Genomic DNA, 24,874 nt, shown 5'->3' on the forward strand with positions numbered 1-24,874 from the left:
ATAAATAGTGTTTTGAGATAAGATATGAGATATTCCCAGATTGGAGAGATATTTGTACAGGCAAATAACCCCCCCTCCCACCCGCAATTTACCTGCTTTAAGATTAGAAAATCTCTTTTGTGTATCCAATGATGTTTTGTCAATACAAACTACGATAAAAGTAACTACTCCAGTATCCCCATTGTCATATCGAACGTCGACGTGGACTCGACCAATGGATTAAAGCTACACAATTAGATTGGTATAATTTGCTATTTAAAGTACCATTAAGTACTAATATGTGTATGTTGTATTTAAGATTTGGATGTTTTATCTAATGATAATAAGATCTAGTATATAGCGGTCTCTAGACCAGACAATAACCTAAAGATAGTTTAATGTTTAACGGGTATATCGATTTATCTTACAAATCACTGGAAGAAAACCCCAAACAAAGATACTGAACTGAATGAATGAAATGATGTTTAATGTCCCACTTTTCTGAACCAACCTGACCAATGAACTAAAAGAGGAATTTATAACAAAATAACAGTTTGAAACACTTTCAAATTATAATTACAAAGGGCTAGAAATGGGGTGGGCAAGTGGTAGAATTCGTGCGCTTAGATCGAAAGGTTTGTTATGGAATCAAGTGGCGTGGTTTCGAGTTTACATTGACATGCTAGGTTGTAAACATGCGCCTGATGGTGGGTGGTGAACCTGTAAATATTTAAAGAAAATAAAACCGCTATGATCTGCATTTTGTATTCAAAGAACTTCAAGTCGGTATATGGTCATTGTAGTTGTACACCATTAATTTTCCCATGGACTCTAATCTTAATTCTGGTCCCTTGGTCAGACTTTAACTTTTCCTAAACATTTTGTTTGGTTGAAGGCTTTTTACCACAGATGGGACAACGTGTGGCAACCGCGTTCTCAAAAGAATGTATATGGTTCACAATGAAAATCTTGAGATACACGAATTGAAAATACCTGTAAACATGCAACTGTCCGCTATACACATTTAAAGACAACCAGCCTCTTAACTCTGTTATCCTTCCACCTCAGAATATTCACCAACACCTAGACGGAAAATGTAAATGCAAACCCCTTTGGTCGATTCCACAACAAAGAGTCACCATAAATCGCCTTTCAAAAGGAGATAAGGGAGAGAAAGACTATAATTTATTGCTCTAGAAGTATAGGAGTTAATTGTGTCCTATATGACATAAAAAATTAAGTCTAGCTTTAAAGATGGCTGACAAATGAAATGAAATGGGATTTAACGCCCTACTGTTCTGCTCCGACTGGTTAATGAAGACGGAACATGGCTGGGATATTTAGCTTTAAAGAGGGTATACACTTTAACATTATTTTCCAGAAAAACATTTCAACAGGATTTGTACCGTATTTAGATTTTCATAAACCTAACCCTAACCAATTAGCACATAACCCATATAGCTTTAAACTCTTGTGACCGAAACGTCTGTCTACCCCTGAATTACCTGCGACATGTAATTTATTTTGCCAGAGGTGATCACAATTGAAGTGCTTGTTTAAGTATACTGTGTTGTTTTCTTCTATTTGTTATTAAGTTTGTCTATCTAAAAGTTCTATGACAGAATTCACATTAAAATCACATTAACGTGTCAAAATTTTCGGGCATAGTTATTAAATACAAAAATTGTACATATTAACAGTTTATGGGTTTGAACCCAATGTAATATCATAAGCCCACTTAAGGCCAAGAAAACTAAATGCCTGAGTTTATAGTTACTTGCCCACCCCCAGTCTCTCCTTCAACACACAAAAAGGGTAGGTCGGTCTGAAAATCTATTTATTTTTTATTATTATTTTGATGGGATTATCTATGTCCTGGTATTTCTAGTTGAATCACTAATTAATGTTCTTGAAAATAATATCTTAATTTCAGTTTTGTAATTTGTCTAGAGAATCCCACGCCAAGACGGAGTTATAGTGCTTTGGAAATGAGAAGAAAAAAAACAAATTAAAAATTTAGGGTCCACGATTTTGAATTTATAATAAATATAAATAAAAACTAAATTCGCCCGGTAACCGTAAACACAGGTAATTTTAATTTTCGCCTGATCATATATAGACGATCTTTTGTTCTCAGTTGCCATAGATCATTTAAGTTGGAAACTCACGTTTGAGAAAGTGTAACAGGAGCTCAAGCCTCTAAACAAATCATGCTGTACTTCACCTTTCAGATATGCATTTATATGTAATACGTATGCAGAAATTATGCAGTAATTATCCATGTGTAAATAGTCTAATGAAATTGAATATTAAATACATTTCATATGCAAATATGTCAGAGAAATAATTATATAGCGAGAAGCAATTGCTTGAATAATGTTGATATAACCTAAACTGAGGGTCGTATAAATGACGCGATAAGTTTAGTCAGAATATATACCTATCGTTTTAAGGAAATGGTAACCAGTGTTAAAGGGACTATCCCGATTTAAACAGAGTCTTAAAAATAAAAGTCCGAGTACGTATGGAATTTAAGCGTTAAAATATAGAGGACTGATGTATCTACCTTGTCTCAACATTTCAGCTCAAAATATTGAGTCGTTTGGGCGTGAACGTCAAAACTGCTTACCCGGACACGTAACACTTTTAAGATTTCGGGTCAAATTTTTCGTTGGGTGATCTGATAATCGATTCCCGTTCCTTTAGCGGTCTATACAGTGAATGCCACATGTGCTGTACTTGATAATGAAAGATAAATTTCACCTACACATTATTTTTATATAAAATAAAAGTCTGGGTTTATCCAGACACCGCATAATACAACTTGGGACACCGACCTCAATTTGCAGATGGAGACTGACGGATTTAAGTTGTTTGAAAACGTATCACGTAAATTGAGTTAGTTGCTCGGCCCAAAGGTAGATGATTTTAAGGGATTTTAACACAAATTTATTCTCCAAAATATTATCGGGATTGGCCCTTTAACAAAGTACTGGCGTTAAAGATTTAAGAATTCCAGGAATTGTATCACCGACTATAAACTGACATGCTATAAACTCCACCCATTACATTGCATACCGGTAATTATATTGTTGAATGACAAACGCACAGTGACAATACATCTCAGTACACAAATCGAATTTATAATAAGCTTATGGGAGATTTTACACAAATATTAATCTTGGGTTCTTAGAGTAATTGAACCCATGAATTATCAATATTAGTCGATTAAATGCTATTATGATAGAATTAGCCTACTACATACCCCTGGGCGCATTCTACAACACAGAAGATAAAATGTTTAATTTTTGTATAAGATTATTATATACTTTTAATTATATTAACACATGCACAGCAAGATAAGCTTTTTACAAAGCAGTGGCATTTCATTATGTCTCTGACTGGACGTGCCAGTTATGCGTGTAGAAAAGGAGTCAAGACGTGTAAACCACTCCCTCCTATTGAAATCCATTTGCCCGGATTGATAGAATTATGATCACCGATTATAAGTAAATCATAAGGTCAGTAATATTAGTGTCTATAGATTTATAGATCTGATTCAATGAACCGTTTTATTTTTATATGATCAATAATAATTAGACGACTGAACGTCAGCGAAAAAAAAGTAAGTGATTTATTATATGGATTGTTGTTTCACCTGACTGGGTTTAATATCTACAACATTTAGTTAGGGAGCCACGGTGGCTCAGTGGGTGAGACGTTGGCTCGCTAACCTGGAGGTCCCGTGTTCGATCCCTGCGTTGACCGAGAAAGTTCATCTGGATTTTCCGGCGTGGCTCCTCCTTGTGAGTGGTGCAGGGCCGAGGGCCTGGCAAGGGACAATGTATAGTCGTTCGGATGGGTCGAAAAACAGAGGTTCCGTGTACACATTGGCATGCACGTTAAAGATCCCTTGGCAGTTGAAATTCGATATGAGTAAGTCGTAGCACCACTGTCGGGGCAAAATTGATCTCATAGCACACTGTATGGCGTATACCCGTCTTCATTATCCCAGTCGGAGCAGAACAGTAGGACGTTAAACCCCATTTCATTTCCATTTAGCATTTAGTTGATATTTTTCTCAAAGACTAATATTGCTAATTAATGGGTTTAATTAGAACATTTATTCGTCAAATATACATAGAGGTTTATTGATTATATACTATTGATTTCAGCTTAATAGTTATTAGTTCTTTATACAACGAGAATATCAATGTCTTTTACATTCTACTTCAGGTGTATATAGGTTTTTATATACTCTAAATTATTCATTCTATATAAGTTAACAATTGACGCCGAGAATACATTGTACCGAGACTTAGACAGTCTATTGATTACTGTAAAATTGAAACCGGAACTGGCTTAAGTAGGTCACATTGATTATATTTAGGTGACACATTTAACAGAAAGAATGACTTTGGCACAGACGTTTTCTTTAACCCTAACCCCCCATACAACACTAACCAGGTAGCAGCTCCTAGCACTATTTGGCACTCATTTTGTCCTCTGGGTCCGAATCGTCGGTGTCGCTTCAGTTCCGTAGTATCCGAAAAAGAAAGGGTTTAAATACTGGTGACTGGGAGTTTTTTTTGGTTTAGAGTTTCGTTTTGACGTCAGATCTGTTTTTCAATGATGAGGGTTGCAACTAATTACCGCAGATATTTCAAAACTCCACATGCTTATCCAAGAATGCTTAAAATTAATGTTTTGGAAATACCATCTATTCGTTTCATAAATCTCCAAATGATTTTAAAAGAGCCACTATAATGCAGTCGATCTACTTGGACCATAAGCTATATTACTGGATGCTCAAGACCAAACACCACATCAACAGTATAACAATCATCTCGTGTTGTATTTAAGGTCTGGGACTATTCAAATGCGGTATTTGGCCAACGCAATAAAACATTTATAGCCGATTCCTTAACATGAACATCAAATTTTACGAGGGCAATGAACAAACTCGAATTCTAAAATCGACAGACAATTTAATAGATCATGTTTTCACTCAGATTATATTCATTTACAAGAAAAGGCAAAAATTTTTGGATCCAAAAACTACTCATCTTGTTGTTGTTTCTGGGAAGACGCTCTTTGAAAAAGCTTAAAGATGGGTTCCCGCGTACAAACTGAGTGATTTAATGATATATATGGACTAAAAACATATTCAAACTAATTAATTTGTCATAACTTTGCTTCAAATCATTTTCAAACATAGTAATTGCGAAGGAATGTCCTGCTATAAAAATTCGATCAAATCAGGTCATGTTTACGTCACGTGACTTACCTCTCTTGGAAGTCAGAGGAGAATTCATTGCATACATGTTGTCTTTAATCGCTTACTATTTATTACAAATATCGAATCCTAATTAAATTCTCGGATTATCCACTACCCGCGCCTTTTTCCGTCATTTTTATCTCAGAAAGTGTTGTACGTCCAACTCTTCATATAGTTTATCAACTTGTACATCAAGCGCTCAATGTTCGCGTGTGACCTTTGGCATCACGCGTGCAGAAATTCCTAATCGTCGGGCTGTTGATTAGGGGAACCCTTACATTTTTGTCCTGTATACGCTCCATGAGTGTTTTTCGGGGAATCCAGTATTTTTCTAGTAAGATTGGATATCTCTACTTTCCATATATACCAAAATTACCATACTTTTATTGGAAATAACCACCCGATAAATACTTTTCTGGGAACCCATCTTTAAAATGACCCCGACATGAAACTTGACATGCTTGTTTCTTTAAAATGATGCCTCAATTCCAATAGAAAGTGCAGGGGGACTGCATCATACATAAATTACATCATACATAAACAAATCTACAGACAAGACACAACACACAGAAATCGCAAAAAAACGAACATATCAAATTAAGATGACTGCGATGACCTCACTCTCGGTTCCAGGTCCACCGTGCTTGTCTTGTCTTTAAGTGAAGAATAAATTAATTCAAAACAATTCCTTATTGCTCATGCATTATATTAACCATATTATTGAGCACTGGGGACTGTTTTTAATTGTGAATCTCAAGAAAACATAATTTAATAACAGTAATGTTTTGTAACTTTTTATTAGATCAGAAATCTGTATGGAAAACATGAACATTTTAATTAGTATCTGTAGTAACCTAATATAATTCACTATTCATTATAACGGAAAAAGGTATTATTTGATGGCCAGAAATTAAATATAATTGTTCTAATGTAGTCTAGTTTAGCTTTTTGTTCCCATTATCTCTAACTTCAATCATGTTTGAGCAGAAACATCAAAGATGCAGCTGATTCCAAATTGATTTAATTCGGGATGTACGTGCATGTTGGTAATTGTTTTAATAAGAATGGTGCGCGCCTGTAGAAACAAACATATGATGTCATATAGAATGCATCCATTGTTGTGTGGGTTTAATGCAAATTTACTAAAATATCAATACAACATCTGCATTTACCATTAAGCTATAAAAGAAAGTCTGAGTTATCGATCTTTGATTTATACTCAAACCAGATGTCAGGTTATGTCTGATTTGCATATGGAGACTATAGTTAATCTATAAAACTCCGACGAGCGCTAGCAATTACATAATACATTGATAAAATCCGCATAATTATGTAGAAACTGTATATACATGTGTCGCTCGGTCAGATATGAAGAAAAGAAAAAATATTTCACCCCCCCCCCCCCGAAAAAAAATCAAAAAAATCAGTGAATGTTTAGCGTAAAATTGTCCATTAAAGATTAAAGCCCAAACACGCTAGAATAGCGGTAAATTCAGTTTCGAGACCATGCCCAATCAAAACTGCGTTTATTAAAAAAAAATTTCCGAATCGAGCAATTTTTAAAAAAGAATACTTGTGTGTTTCCACTGCCCTCTTCATGGGTCTTAAATAAACACAGTTTACCAAGAATTGTTTTAGCCTTTTCGTACAAGCCAATCCATTGTTTATAATATTTTGTGTTTAAATTATATAAAATAGTACGTATTAAATGTGCGTGTATGTCCTTGTTTGTTGTACATGTAAAGAGTGCGGTGTGTGGTAGACGTCTAACTCTTGTTTTGTGTATTCTGCTAACAGTAATCTAATATATTATAAGATAAAAAAAAGTACAGTGGTGAGTAGGTCACCGTAGCATGACCACTTCTACTACACTAATACGTTTATTATACGGATAGAATTCCATTTTTGTAATAAGTCATATTTGAAAATTCTGCATAACCCTTTTATTAACGGAATTTATTGACAAACTATATTATTTTGGGTGTCACCCCCCCCCTCCCCTTTATTATTATGCAATAATTGTTCCATTACAAATCCTACACTTCCCATTATGCTTGCCAACCTCGATGGTCTTCTCCGGTTTCCTCCAACTGCTAAAGAACCCTACGAGCAAGCGAATTATTGATATAAAATTGAACCATATGTTAGTCCCGAAATGACACCCTCTCTCTCTCTCTCTCTCTCTCTCTCTCCCCTCCCATTATGGTTGAATCAAAATCCTTGGAGTTTTATTTGCATTACAGCCAACGCAGCTCATTTAATTTCACAATCTTTGTATTTATACCCATGTTTTTAGACACAACAATATCAGTGTGTTCAAGCATGTAAAACATGGATTTGACAACCCAAAGATACAAAGCAAAAAATAGTTATTAATAAATGAAAAGGTGTAGGGTTTAAAATAAAATGCTCTAATGATTTCACTCGTATATATTTGCTCGGAGATTTTAAACTAGATAAAAGATGAAAAAACAAAGTTAAAAGTTGTCATAATGAAAATGACAGTATATACACTGTAATTGATGTGATAAAAGTTTTTGTGATCATCCACATCTGTTGTCTATTAAGAGTGGCAATAAACGGTGCGTACAACCAGGATCGAGTATTTTATAATATGAATAAAATCGCGCAAAACTAGCAGTGTATATACTTTACGAGTGTTCGCCATCATTGCAATTTTTACTAACCGTGTGGCATATATATATATATATTATTTTATGCATGTCTAATAAATGATGTGTATGCATACAAATTTTAAAAAGGCAATAAATACAAGTCAAATCCCCCCACCCCCAAATATCATAAAGAGAAAGAAAGTTGTGGATGGGTGGCGGAGGTGGTGGCAGGGACCTTTAACAAATAAATAAATGAATAAATAAATACATAAATAAATATAAAGAAATTGATAAAATCGATGAAATTGAAAATATTTTATTTCAGCTTTTACATGCTCTTTAAGCTAAATTTTAACGTACTTTGTGGGCAATTTTTCAAAGAAAATTCTTTCATCTTAGGAAAGACCCGTTCTAGTTTACAAAGATGGTTTGATTTTATTGATACATTATCACTCTTGTATCATTCACGAATTATGTTATCTTTTAAACTATAAAATATTCATTATATACAATTTTGAAAATAATATTTCCTTAACATCACCGGAATACGCGAATAATTTATTGAAGAATATTTTTATCATCGTCTTATATCGTGTCTACAATTAGATCCGCTTGACAGTAAGTTGGTTGGCCGACATTTTAATTCCGAAATCGACAACGTTAGTAGAAACTACTAGCTTTTATACTTCGCGAATTTTGAGAATGTTTTTTATTCTGCTTCGATTTAATGGAATTGGAACTGTTTATTTAGTCTTTGTGTGTTTGGCAGATTGATTTGAAAAAGAAGTAGAACCACATTACAAATGGTATACTTATTTTTGAATATGGGATCGTTAGGACTTAGACCATTTCTCAAAGTAGATAGTTCTCTGTGTTTTTAATGATATTAATTGCGACATCGTGGACACTATATACCTTAAACAAAGGCCAATACTTGCACACCCTCCACCCTACCACACCGTTCCCCATTATTTCTACAGTCATGGGCTTTTGGTCCTGTCATGATTTATTTATTATGGTTGCACTTTTCAATCAAAGGTAGTATATTATTTCATGACCTTCAGACTGAGTGAACAAAATGGAACAACTTGTAACGGTTGAATCACAATGAAGCCTACATAGATTTTATCTTTTGAAAGGCTACACTCTTAAATTCGACTTTATTGAGAACTTAAATAGAGGTTTATAAAGGTTTATCACTTGCACATGAGCAAGTTAAATATATGTAGTCATATAGGCCCATTACACACGTTAAGCGATGCCGCTAACTAAAAGCTTGTTTAATATATAAATCATTCATGAAATTATAATATTTGCCTATGCATAAGTATTGTGTTGTTGGGATATTCAGTTATATAGCACCCGACAAAATGTATGCGCTATGCATATACTATTAATGTATATATACATATTGACAATTGTCAAGACAGAGAGAGAGAGAGAGGGGGGGGGGGGAGAGAGGGGTTTAACGCCCACTCGACGCAAACTAGATCATTTCAATAATTGGCTTGCGCGTAGGGGGATTTAGCAGTGGGAGGAAACTGGAGGACTCGGAGAAAACCCACGAGGTTGGACAAGCGATCCTACTCCTTCCCACGTACAACCGGGCAATGTAAAACACGCCAGTTGACTCAATGACAGACAGACGCTATGATACAACGTGCACGCGCTAACCACTCGGCCGTCCAACTCTGCTCGGAATAAAGTAACCTAGACACGCAACATGTTTATGTATATAAACCCTACTTGAATATATGGGTTTGACAGCTATATTTAGATGTATTTGAAATAACCTGTCTTGTCTTTTTATATATATTTTTGTCATTAAAGTCAACGTTAATGAATGTACCCTTTAAACTAGATAATTACAATCCTTTAGAATGACCATTACACTGGAGTGGCACAAGGAGAGTTACTCTACCCGGTACTGTTCTTTAAAATAACGAATATCTTACACCTAAACTTGTACATGATTTTAATTTGTATTTTCTCTTTATCCATATTAGAAATGCAGACAGACAGACGAAAACCCACGAGATTAGGAAGTCCACCGTACTCCGTTTCACGTACAACTCGGAGATGGAACAAATGATGTGCACATAACGTACGGTCTAAAGCACACACGTTAGTGCACTGGGCCATGGATTTATATATAATAAATTAAAAAGAATTACTATGTGTTGTCCCAGGTAGAAACATATCAAGGCGATTCGCTTTTCTGAATTTCAAGTGTAACGAAACCCCCATTAAAACTGAACTTGTACATGAGTTTAATTTTTCTTTTGTCTCTTATCCATATTAGAAATACAGAGAGAGAGAGAGAGAGAGAGAGAGAGAGAGAGAGAGATCACAGAGTACTCGTAGAAAACAAACGAGATTAGGAAGCCGATAGTACACCGTGTCACGTACAATTCCGAGATCGAACAAATGATGTGCACGTAACGTACGGTCTAAAGCACACACGTCAGTCCACTTTGCCATATAAGCATTTATCTAAAGGTTTGCTATTGAATGATAGTTTTAATGTACCTCTATTGAATTATTATAGGTAAGCGCCAAACAGATCGTTACCTCCCACCAACCCCTTTATTCTGAGATAAAGACCTTATAACTTCTTAACTGTAACGCCTCTTCCAAGACTTTCCATGTCAAAACCTTGTTGCTGTTTTTTTAGTAGCATATATGCAATATGCACATTAACTAATCTGGTGTTTTCATATAATGTTAAAAATGATTCCTATTCATACACTTACCTCTTCGATACGGGTTATCCTAAATTAGTTAAATATATATTCCATGGTAATTGGTTTGGGAGTTGAGAATGTGGTAAGCGAATTGTCTAACGTTGATATATGTATCTGTGTCCGTTTCGCCAGCAGTAGATCAGTTTACACTTATGTACAGTGAAGCATACACAACACCAATATTATACCGTTATAATCTATAGATTATACTTACGCTTAATGATATAGGTTCAGGTAGTCACGTGATCACAACACAGGTAAACATCAAAGAAATCCAGACAGGTCAGGTGTAGGTTTGGGCTTACCATATTATAGTTATTATCACCTGTAAAGTCTAGAACGCCAAGTCTTTTTATGATTGACGATTTCTGTCGCTTATTGTTATACTGGGCATTGTGTTGGATAGAATCTCGGTGGAGGCGGAAGAATTAAATTTTAACTATCCAATTACGAAACTAAATATCGTGTTGCTGGTTAATAAATGCATATTTTACTTTGGTTAACTATAGATTCTATTTCATCGTACAAGAGCAAAATGTTGGTTTAATGTACGTGCAGATAAAATAGGAATAAAAACAACTAGGTGTTTTAAATACCTGGGCGCGCATTGCATATACATGTACTTATATATTGCTTTTGGAACACATTTCAGTAGGGGAGATGTCTGATGCTTTACATGGTGCATCCACAAATAAGACTGTTTAGATGGAAGTTGAGTGTGGCATTGTAACCGGATGCTCTAAATCCTTGACATGCGGATCGTATTAGTCTGTCATCAATTTAAGATTGATCGTGGGAGTCAGATCACGGACTGTGTGAATTTAAAGCCATGGTATACGCCTATAACAAAGATGGTGACATAACCTAGAGTTTGATATAAAGCAGTGGCTCAGTGAATATGGCACAGGTTCGTTAACAAGGGGGTCTCCTGTACGTTTCCGGGCCTGGCCGGGAGTTTTTCAGGATTTTTCGGAAGTGTTTTCTCTTTGTCCGGGGTGACGAAAGGAATGCCTGTCAACAGAGTGTGCAGTCCTATGGATTAGACACGACATTGGCGTGCATGTAAAAATGCCTGTCAACAGAGTGTGCAGTCCTATGGATTAGACACGACATTGGCGTGCATGTAAAAGAACCCTTGACATCTGAAATTCAAAAGTTTATCGGGATTTTCCGGGAGTGGTTTCCCTTTCCGGGGTGACGGAAGGAATGCCTTTCGTGGCACAGTGTCTAGTAGTGCGGATTGGGCACGACATTGACGTGCACGTAAAAGAACCCTCGACGGTTTGGATTCGAAATAAGAGTAGGCCATAGTGCCGCTGTCAAGGCAAAATGTCCATCAAAGCACACTGTTTTTCATATTTCATTAACTCAGTCGATGCAGGAAATTTGGACGTTAAACCCTATTTCATTTATAAAAACAAGGCAATTTTACCCTTCCTTACTTATAAAATTGTCTTAAGACCAACCCATGGTATTGTGGGTGTTTGGGTAATCGATATTTAGGTGGATTCTCGTGTCATCTTGCGTGACCCTTTGTGTATTCAAGAGGTAAATCATATATTTATACTAGAGGTGTAAAGTTACTTCTTTCAATATGTTTTCTCCGGTTTGTCACCTAGATACGAAAGGGTGGCTTGTCAACAAGTTATAGGGGCGTTTTTCTTTGTTATGTAATACTTCACATTGTTTAACAGGGAGACATAAAGCATGGGCTACGTCTAGAGTATATATCCTACTTTAATAATTGCATATACACCATGATAAAAAGAATTGCTTAATAACATTTGTGTAATTTGTTTTTCAAACTTAGAATGAAATATATATCTTTTGGGATGGATTTAAATACAATAAATAAACAAAATTATTATGTGTTGTCCCAGGTACAAACATATCAAGGCCATTCGCGTTTCCGAGGCGAATTTCAAATGTAACGAAAGCCCCATTAAAATTGATTTTGCTCATTTATAATAAAATAAAACTAAGTACGAACAATCCAAACCATTAGACAAAATTCGAAGTCCTAAAAGAACAGTATAGGCAACATAGTGTAATCAGCAAATGGACTATATATTTCATTTATCAACATTTAAGAATTTAAGATTAAGCAAAAGTTATGGTATCATATTAGTTGAAATTTATAATTAATGAAATATCTGTATTTATAAATAGAACTAGAATAATTATACGGAAAGAACAATTACTGGTTAATTATACACAGACACGACGTTTCGATAAGTATCCTCGTATCGTTAGCAAACACAAATCTTCAAACTGTTTAAGTAGTGCTTTTACAGTGATATTGTATAATATATAGACCTTTCAGTTTACTAAATGTCATGTGTGCCTGATAACTTATACAGGGATACTTATAGACACGTCGTGTCTGTGTAAAATATACTAGGTCCCCTAGTGATTGTTTTCTCGTATGGTTGTTCTGCGATCTGACCTGAAAAGTTGTGAGAACGCGGCTTTTTTTAAGTTTATAATTTTTCGGGACATTTTATCGCGTTGTGTTCAAGTTTGGCGGCGACCTTGCGCATTTTCTGGTCGCTGTACGGTCACAACAGCGTAGTAAGGACGCCATCCCGGTCTGACGGGGATATTAGGTACACACTACCTCACTAAATAAAAATATCTGAGATATCTTTTTATATCAGTGAGAACGAAAATCATATTTTCGTCTATTGATATATGTTTAATGGTGTGGGAGAAATTTTTGCGGGGGACGCTGGTTCTAATTTATATAATGGATATAATGGAGTCTCTCCCGGATACAAAAATACTTTCACCTTTCTATTCCCTTGCATATATTATAACTGAAATAAACATGTCACTTTCTATTCTTGTGTTCTTGAAATAGATGGGTACACACTGACATCTATCTTGTATAATTATATAAAATGCTCACACAATCAAAATTAAATAGGGTCATCCTTGGCATCCAAATATAACGAAAAACGTAAATCGCATTCTCTTCGAATTTGCTGAAATTTGATTTATATGTGGACGCTGATATTCCAAATATTAGCTTGATCGGACTGACGGTTCCTGAGAAATCGAAGAAAATGAATGCGTCATAGCTCAGAACCGTTACTCCCACCAATCTAAAATTTGGAACTCGTGGACAAGGATAGAAAGACTATAGACAAAGCCAGATAAACTCGTGAATGATAAGAGTGGATAAATTCTTTTGAGAATCAATAAACTGACGATGAACTTGTGGAAATGGGCGAAAAAATAAAGGTTCTTCATGACTACTAGCTAGAGAAGGGTATAGTATACGAAGAGATGGGGTGGGTGGGTGTGGACATCTGCATGTATGAACTTATTATCCGAGGAATCTGGATACAATAGGGGCTTTATGAACAGAATGAACAAGGAGATAGAGAGAGAGAGAGAGAGAGAGAAATGGGGTTTAACGTCCACTCGACACAAACTAGGTCATTTCGGCACTTACATATGGGTTTTTTTAAAAAATTTATTTCAATAATTCGATTGCGCGTATGGGTCTTTAGCAGTGGGAGGAAACTGGAAGACCCGGGGAAAACCCACGAGGTTGGACAGGCGACCCTACTCCTTGTCACGTACAACCGGGGATTCGAAACCACGCCAGTTGACTCAATGACAGGCTGTATGATACAGCACGTACGTGCTAACCATTCGGCCATCCAACCCCCCTGAATAAACAAGGAGTGTTGCCAGGTGTTCTGCAAGAAGTAGGTACATGTATACAGGGGCGGATTGGGCCATCGGCGAAGGGCCGGTCGGACAAAAAATGAAAAAAATCATTTTGTCCAATTCGTCTAAAAAAACTTTTTTTCTGTTGAACGTTATATGTGGGGGTGGGGGGGGGTATTGGACCGGCCATGGAGCGATGATGATCATGTTGTATGTAGTGTAGTCCCATTTTTTAACCAGTTAAATTCTCTTGACTCCTAACTCTTGACGATACAATGATAATACGTTAATTAATAATATGACGATATGATAATTTCCCAGCTTGGTGGTTGTAAATTACTTGCAGGTCGGGGTTTTGGCCTAAATTAATCGATTTATGAGATATATTATTTGACAGAGATTATAATCAGATATGCCGTCGGGACTCTGCTGTCAGTAAAAGAAAGGGGCCGCTTTGACACGGGAGCCCGGGAACCGGCCCCAATCCGCCCCTGCATGTATAGTAAATCAGATATGTGACATCATTACACTGCACATTTTATCTTTCGCCAACCTAAACGTTTTCTTATAACTCACAGTTGGTTGCATGTGGACAGGTATAACTTGTTATACAAGGATATGCATGTATATATAATATTTTACTAGTCTAACAGCTGGGGTTGTAATAGAAATAAACTTCTGTGTCACATTACGTCAAGGTGGATTTTCTATGTAATAAACACTCCTGCTTTGTGTGATGTATAACTATACACCGTTTCCGACATAAGTCGAACAACCACAACTCTTAATGTTCTGTCATGCTTAATTTTACTAGTAAACGAGCCTAAATTAGGAAACATACTCCTATGCAATCTTAACAATTCTAATTTATAATCCTAATCCTCCCCTCCTCCTCCTTGACACACACACACACAAACATGTATATATACACGTATATGCATTATTAATATTTGAAGTTAAAGAAAGACAGCAAAATACTAATTTAAGGGCTAATTCTTTCCGTTCGTTCAGGCCATTTTATTACAAAAGTGTGGACAGTAACTGTCCCGATTTTCATAGTATTAATAGGCAATGGTGTAGCCCGGAACTTGATTTATTTTTGGAGAACAAGAAATAAGGTTTGACCCCCACTGGACACTTACCAATTAATATAAATCCAAACATGTACTAAAGTTTATTTAAATATTTCTCTTACGCGTAAGGGTATTTAGAAATTAGAAGAACCGTTTTGGCAGAACCCTTCATACCCTTTCTTTTTATCTTCGGACTATCCAAGATATGCACATTTGAACTGCTTAACCTTTGGGCGGGTGAATTTCCATACTGTTGAATAAAAAAATATGCTATAGAGCACACAACCAGGTATACTTTCAGTAAACATATAAACAAGTTCAACTCCGTCAAGAACAATCTGTTGTTGTTGTTATTATTAGTGTTTAATGTCCGCTTCGATGGTTAAAGGAACAATTCGTTATTAACGTTAGGTTTGACAACTCTTTCGGCTAATACTTTTTAAATCGTAGCCTGTGTATGTTTCCATATGTAACTATAGCGACACCTATCGTTATTGGTGAGTAACCGGAAGGTGGACTCTCGATTATGAAAAAGTTTTAACCATTTAAATGAGGTTTCGTCTAATTACTGAAATTAATATAATCAAAACGGTCTAGAAAACTACGCCGTTTAAAGGGACTAAAGGGAATAAAGGGAATAAAAAGACAAATGGAATTGACCTGTTTTCTTCTCATGTCGCTTTAAACCACCGTAAAGAAGTTGCGGCCACATTTAATATTCAGAAGACATCACATTTGGTTTATAACAAAAGCATTTGACTACGTGTGTGTGGGTGTGAAGGATCCCGTAACCTTCGTACTATAAATATTGTATGTATAATATAGTTGGTATTCAATATTAGAAATGATTTGATAGAACATATATTTATACAATATGACTTAAACGATTTATGATATTAATAGATTGATGAATAGAAAGTAAACTTCTCAGAAAAACACCTGTAATTATATAAATATTTGACAATCTCAATTATAAACTTGGACATGAGGAGAAAGGTTGAAAAGACAATGACAATACTAGGAGTGTCGTAAGATGTATGGTCAAACGCATCGGGCATCTCAATAATTCCGCGAACGGTGGGGGATTAGGAGAGAGAGAGAGAGAGAGAGAGAGAGAGAGAGAGAGTTTTCACTCTCGACAAAATCTAGATTATTTCGGTGCTAAAATATGTCACAATTTATTTCAAAACTTCTCTTGTGTGTAGGTGTATTTAGCAGGAGTGGGTGGTGGTGGACAGGAGATAGACATGACTTTGACACTTTGTAATTATTGATTTTATATGTTTTAGATTAGATATAGTTAGTGTTGATGTAGCATAAAAAAATTCAACTAAAAGTTGTTTTTTTTTTGCGGTTAACAAAACTAATTAACTTCTAATTACGGCGAGTCAAAATGACATGTCATTAGTCATTATAATGACAGCTAACATTATAGGACAAATTCCACGACCTATGCATAGAAGGAAGGCAAAGAGTCGATAGGTAAAATTCGGGCGTGTCAATCTTTAAACAGGTGCGACCAATAACACGCAGGTGTAAAACACTAATTTTCAGATAAGTGGTCTCAAGTACCGAATGTCACTTATGAAACTCATCTTTCAGTTTTAATATTAAAGAAACTAATATGTTAATAGGTGGGTATATTAGCGACGACTTTAGAAACAAAATAAGTTAACGTAGCTACAATTATTTCCACTGGTTAAAATCTACACAATTCAATTATACGAATAAAGTCACGGGCGTGTTATGATCAAAGGGGTTAATACTGCATGCTTGATATTTTGTTAAATGCTAAATCAAAAGTGTTAAATATTAACAGCAGACAGGGCGTACCCGAAATGGTAGATTTACATCATGATTTATCTTGGCTTTAAATTTTATCAGATTCCTCAGATAAAAATCTACCAATCATCCAACTGCAATATCACTTAATTGTGCAGCGGGCGTTGAGTAAATTTATTTACATACACATTAATACACAGTTTTCTTTGTGACTTTACAAATTCTTTAAATTTTCACAATAAAATGCTGCAAACGTGACAATTCCAGTGGCTGTGGTTTGCGTTTTAAACGTGTTTCACATACATGGAGATAATGTGCGTTCCATTTTCTGTCTCGAAATATAAGTTCTGAAATTTTCACAATACAATATCTACAGTTATGTATAATATCTATTGTTTGACCTATATATGTGTTATGTATCATATTTTATTAAAGAATATTATCAAAAGGTATTATTTTAATATACAATTGACTATTCCATTTTTGATAGGATTTATTTTTAAGTATTTTGTGAGTTAGATGCAAATTGTTGTTTGACATATACCTTCTTTTCTTTTACCAAACTTTTCCTGCAATTGATACGGAATGTATCTAGTTCGCACCGGTAGAGATAATTCCTTTGTAGGAGTAGGGTCGCCTGTCCAACCTCGTGGGTTTTCCCCGGGTCCTCCAGTTTCCTCCCACTGCTAAAGACCTCTACGCGCAAGCGAGTTATTGAAATAAAATTGAACCATGTGTCAAATGAACGTTACCCCCCCCCCCCACCCTCTCTCTCCTTTGTTCTGTAAAGACATGTTTTGTGTCGTTTTCGTTATACCCATTATTTTAGGGTTTATACATATTATGTTATTATTACTCTTATTTTGTATAAATTAGAAGAGTTTGTATATATTTGGAACCTTGTTGGGTAATATTTTAAGACCGATAAAATGATTATTCTGTCCTTGTCTGTTCGTTTAACTTATCACACGTTGTGTACGTAACACTACCAATATTTGACATGCAGTTATTGTGCAGTATAGGCAGAAACCTGGAACACGAAAACGACCCGACCTACAAGTCGACAGTTGATCGTGACCGATCCTCTCGTGATTATATAAGTCACATGATAAAGATATGGTGAAAGGTAAACGAGAATTGTCATCGTTTACTTATAGTTATTATTGTATACCGACGATTGTTAAACATAAAAGCCAACACCGTGAGAAAATTAAACAGATTTTGTTGTATTGAGTTCCGTCATTTAGTCTTTTTTTGGTTACTTTTAATTGACTATTTTATACTGAAGTTTTCTTATTCAGGTAGAAGTTGTTCTTTGTTTGGTATATACATACAACGTAAAATAAATGAAATGAAATGTGGTTTAACTTTCCAATGTTCTAAATCGACTGCTATTGAAGGCAGGCATACGCCATAGAGTGTGCTATAAGGGAACGTTTTCCGGACAGCGGCACTACGCCCTACTCTAATTTCGAATTCCATGTGTGAGGGGTTCTTTTAGGTACACGGGATGGCGGTTTTCGTCCCATCCGAACGACTATACATAGTCCCCTTCTAGGCCTCCCGCCCTACACCACTGGCAAGGGGGAAACCACGTTGGAAAATTCTGATGAACTTTCTCGGCCAACACCAAGATCGAACAGGGGACCTCCAGGTTAACCAGTCACTCACTGAGCCACCGCGGCTCTCGAAAACATAAACTAATTTGTGTAAACGAATGGCTAAATGAGCGACATAATAACATAACTTTAACCGTTAAGTAGGAAAGGTAGAAAAGGGGATAAAATATGTTGTTATATTCAAATTATAAAACTAACAATCCTCTAGCGTCAGAGAAATACATCTAAACAAAAGTTGGAACTCAAATTTCAAATTTCGCATTGGCTAATCTCGGTTACCCCTTTTTCCAATTGTGTTGCACATTTAAGATGACAAGGTGTTATTTTTTCATTTTGTTTAACTTGATTTGTTATGCAAATGAGCAGATTTTAATGTGTAGATACTATTTGTATTCTCAGATGTGTATGTTGATACTGGATTATGATATCTATCAAACAGGCTAATTCAATATAAAATGTATTTAAAAGGTGACAAAAGAAATCCGGATAGTAAACAAGTCAGCCCGAAACTATAGTTTAATTAAATCTGTTCTAACAATACATCAGTTTGGATAAAAGAATGAGTGAAATGGAGAAAGAGAGAGAGAAATGGGGTTTAACGTCCACTCAACACAAACTAGGTCATTTCGGGACTAAACCATGGTTCAATTTTATTTCAACAATTCGCTTGGGCGTAGGGGTCTTTAACAGTGACAGGAAACCGGAGGACCCGGAGAAAACCCACGAGGTTGGAGAGACGACCCTACTCCTTGCCACGTACAACCGGGGAATGACAGACTTTATGATACAGTGCGTACGTGCTAACCATTCGGCCATGCAACACCCTGAATAAAATGGAGTTTTATGGCACGTCAGTACCAAGCGGGCTACATTGCACCAAGCGGTTAAATATAAGACAGGCTAAATTACATCACAAAACAGTATTCATAAATAAAAACAAATAACACAGTTACGAATTTTTGAAATTAAAAAAAACCCAAAACACCACAATGCATATACATATATAAAATAAAACAAAAACCCGTCTCTTTTAAAACGTTTTACAATATAGACCCGGTTGGTCAAATAAATTTTATAATGACTAAGAACGGTAATATTTTGATCTTATATCATTGGGATACTTGAACCTAATCAAAATGTGCTTCACTGTCAACAGATCAAGAACCTTGTAATTACTATATACAGAATTCCCAAACTTCAACATTGATGTGCCTTTCTCTGGTGCTTACAAAAAATAACACGAAAGTGAAATGAAATGGGATTTAACTTCCTACTGTTCTGCTCCTATACTGGGCTAATGAAGACAGACATACGCCATACAGTGTGCTATGAGGGAAATTTTGCCCGGGCAGCGGCACTATCGCCTACTCTTATATCAAATTCCAACTGCCAAGAGATCTTTTACGTGCATTCCAATGTTTACATGGGACCTCGGCTTTTCGTCTCATCCGAAGAACTAGACAGCTGTCCTTGTCAGGCCCTCCGTCCTGCATCACTGACAAGGGGAAACCACGTCGGAAAATCGGGATGAACTTTCTCGGCCAATTAACACGAAAGTACACAAATACGTATACACAAAGCTCACAAACTAAGGCACACTTACAGAATGAACCAGACAAATGAAAACACATATCAAACTAAAACAAATTATTTGGCTATAAGTCAGTTTTAAATCTTGAAATTGCTTTTATACAAATACTAAAAATGTTTTAGAACCGATTCTTAAAAAGACTAATATACGGATATAAAATGGAATAAAGTAAAACACAAACAATGCTATTTTTAAACGCTAATGTTTTTTTTTTTTTTATAAACCAGTGTGGGAAAACTATTATCACTGACAATTGCTTATTATGCTAATAATACCACCAATACATTAGTCCATAATTCATTCAAGGCATCTTTCTTTTACTGGTAACTTAATCAAATAAGGCTATTCGTCAAAAGAGGTTATGCCAATATTACTAAAGACGCTATACAGTACAAACCACTTATATCAGTATATTATTTCCATAGAGAACAGATAATAGTTGTGTTTGTTTTATTACATTCACTTAAAATATAGTCTTTCATCATACTTGGGAATATTATATATTTTTAAAGAGCAAATTGGTTCAAGACACAAGGAGAGTCCATATATTCAATTATGATTAAATGATTGATAATTGTAACACGGAAGGATAAACTGCAAAAGGACAATTTAATATTATAAGTATTAAATAGTCGATAATATGCACATTTTTTATAATATGTAAACAAATTAAAAGTTCCAAGTTGGAAATTTATATCTTAAAGAAATTAGATTCACATTAATGTCCCGTGTGGGTTATAGGGTTAATGTCAAAATATGGTGCCAATATAAAACCGATATGACTGTCTAAATTAAGGATTCTATTAAAATTGACAGCGTCCACCGTGACAACACACGCTAACAGTATCATTGAGAACTAGTATCAGCAAGACAATGCGTCAACACCTTATAAAATATTGCACAGACTGCATTCAACTGAGCTGCAGCTCCACAATGTGCTTCATTGTCTCAATACAAGATTATTCAACAAATCCATTTCTGACATAAACCTGTATATTTTTTTAAAATGGAAATCTAATGAGCTAGGCAAACCAGGTACTTTTCGTACACGTGCTACATTTGTACACTTCCTAGGCTATTTTATTATTTTGTTTAAAACTGTCGTTTCTGTGCATTTGAACCAATGGAGTTGGTATTCCACAAGGATCGCTTTTAGGTGCTTTCCGATTTACTACATGCCCAAACGACCATCAATGAAAGACCTTATGATGCAACGCGCACGCGTTAACCATTCCGTCACTCAACACCCTGGGCCGGTAGTACATGACAAGACCTAATATTATCAGAAAAAGACAATCATTAAGACTGTTTCGAGGTAAAGCTGTGATCTACGTACACTTGGTGAACTCTTGTACCTGACCAAAAAATATTATACACGCATAATATTAGTCTTGATGTTACCTCAAGTGTGTCAACTAAACTGTTTTTCATCATAATAAAAGGCTAGGAAGGGATTTCCGACATCACTACGATGACTATTATATTAACTTAGAGCACGGCTAAACAAGCTTGTCACTGTTTAAAATGTTTATCAAAAAATAAATGTTGAAGCTTGAGCTGACAAACTAAGTCTTTGAAGTGGGTTAAATACAAACGTACAACAAAATGATTAGTTACGCGAACAACCAAGATAAGAGAGAAGCTGAATTGAGTATTTTGGAAAGGGTTCATACAGTTGTTACTAGCAAATGAGAGCGCATATTATATGATTTTACAGCCTTATTTATGACCTTTTATTCGGTGTTTCCCTTTAAATATAAGTACAACTAAGATATTAATTACGTGAGCAACAAAGACAACTTAGAACCTGCATTGGGTATTTTGTAAAGGGTTATAGCCTACTGTAATTAGTCCTACACAATATATGATAAGTTTTTTAAAAATAATATTATAATACTTAAATCTTTCCTTTCCTTTTATTTCATACCTTTCCTTGTGTGGCTGTCATGGTATATAGACAATCACAACAAAAACAAGTTTTTTACCGGGTTTAACGTTTAATTCTATAATGTTGTTGAATAGTTCACACAGTTTGGCGTACACAACTCTCAAATATAAAGAAATAACAATATCCTTATTTCTAAAAGTAAGAAAAAGCCTAAGCCTTCTATTAAGTCTGGTTAAATCTTTGAGGAATAATGAATGATACTATTAACTGGGGAATAATAAGTATAACAAAAGTATATATCCATCTATAATTGCTGTTAAACACGGGTTTCATTTTATTTGAAGGTCAGGACACCTATTTATAAAGCTTCTCAGCAGGGGTCCAATTATAAAAGATATAAATATAATCTCGACTATAGTATACGACACAGTATGCTTTTACTTATCATGTTCAGTTCTATTACAATTATATATACATACATATGCTATATATACATGCACTATATATATATCAGGTCTATTTGTCTACTTAAGAGAACTGTCACCAATTAATAGGACGTCTCTGTTGGGGACAGTCTAGGTCAGTTGTTATCCTAGTCGCGGTGACCTGGGCGGTTAGTTCAAGGTAAAATAAGTCTATGTCCAAGACATTCATTGTTTTCTTTCGGAATGTCATTTCCTTTCATGCCTCCCTTGGTAGAGTCCACATCCTATTACACTAATTCGTCATTTCATATTTGGAGCCGCAGTGACTCGATAAGTAAGGTGCTGGCTCGCTAAGGCGCTGGTTCAATTTCTGGTATTGGTCGGGAAGGTTCCTCGGGATTTTGCAGCAGTGGTACAGGACGGAGGATCTGGCACAGACAGTGTCTAGTCGTTTAGAAAGGACAAAAAAAGACCCGTGTACACGTTGGCGTGCACGTAAAGGTATCCCTGGCAGTTGGAATTCGACATAGCACACTGTATGACCTATGCCCATTTTTATAAGCCCAGTCAGTGCAGAAAAGTGGGGTGTTAAACCCCGTTTCGTTTTATTTCATATTAGCGAACTTTGGATTTGATTACCCTCCCGGATTGATTGAATGTACTGTATGTTTTTTCATATCTTATATTAAAGATACATTATGGGAGATTAGAGAAAGTATTGGTAGTTCTAACTATAATAGTTAAAACTAGATAATGTAAAGGTGATTTATTGAACATTTCAGTCATATTGATCTACCCTGAACCTGAACCGAGTATTTAGCGATTGAATTTTGGGCCTATCCTTGATCATCATGACTAAAGTCGGTACGATAAAAAAAACATAGTCTCGATTAACCATTTTTTGATTTAATCAGAAGCAGCATACCGGGTTCTAATCCAGTAAATATCACAGGCTAGCGATGCCATCGAGAGCTGCTCATGGGCTGGATAGTTAATTAATGTCTAATTAATGATTTAGATAACATTTCAGGCCCAAAGAAAGACCTGCAGTTGGCAGATTTAGCTCTAGCATAATGCATGTTTAAGCGAACCCGCACGGAGTATGCTCACTGAGGTCAGACGTTTGACCAAAATATGATAAACTATATTACTTGTGGAGAGTCGTACGTAAAACATCATCTGGATATTTATAGTATAATTAAGGAGAAGTAGTGTACAATATCCGAAATAAACTGTTAATGTTAGAAAGGGATGGTGGCGTATAAAGGGACACAACTCTCATATTTGTTATTCTTTATCCTGTCCGGTCATGGTGAACCATAAAATCTTTGCAGCAGATTTCTATCGATTTATGGTCTTTAGTTAGGTTTCTGTTTCAGGACATAACAGGTGGTTCCAAATTTCGCATGCATTAATGTGGGTTCGTGTCTCACTTCCCCCGTTTGCATGGTCATTTTTTGACCGTTTAAAGTTACAATTTCATATTTTCTAAGAAAGTCAATACATAATTATTTCTATGTCTTTTGCTTAATAGGTTGTCAACTCACTATTATACGATCATAGGTGTCATTCTCACACTTAAAACTCATTTACACCGGGAATAATAACACAATTACCTCCCAATTACCTCCCTTGTTTTCTATTCTCCACTATGGAGTAGCTAACTTCAAATGTTTGAATTTGAAGATGAAAATGATATTTTTGCCAATTTCTCAACTGGCAATAGTGAATTATAAGATTAATAGGATTATTCTTTAACAAGGTAGGACTATTTATAGGTACCGTCTATTTTCAGGCTTTATTTTAATAAATTTTAAAAATATAACTTAAAAATATGAAATTGCAACTTTAAAATCAAAGAAGTGTGCTTAAATTTACATTGCTGAATATTCATAACTTCGAGATAAAAACTTACTACAATACCAAATATGATTAAATCTAAAGAAAGAAATACTAACATGAGCGAACTAATCAGGTTTAAGGTTAAAAGATCCGTGGCCGAAACTTCGTACATTACAAATTATTGCAAATAAATGCAATCTGATAAGAGTTGGTCAGATGCATCATCTATAGACCTATATTGTATACACGTTACTGATGTCCATGGTTGGGAAAAGACCGGACACGACTGCCTATTAAAGGGCGTATGGCTTTATATTTTTTAAAACAATAAATGGGTCTAAACGCATTTAATGTAATATG

The sequence above is a fragment of the Patella vulgata genome, chromosome 5 (assembly GCF_932274485.2).
Source record: "Patella vulgata chromosome 5, xgPatVulg1.2, whole genome shotgun sequence".
Lineage (NCBI taxonomy): Eukaryota > Metazoa > Mollusca > Gastropoda > Patellidae > Patella > Patella vulgata.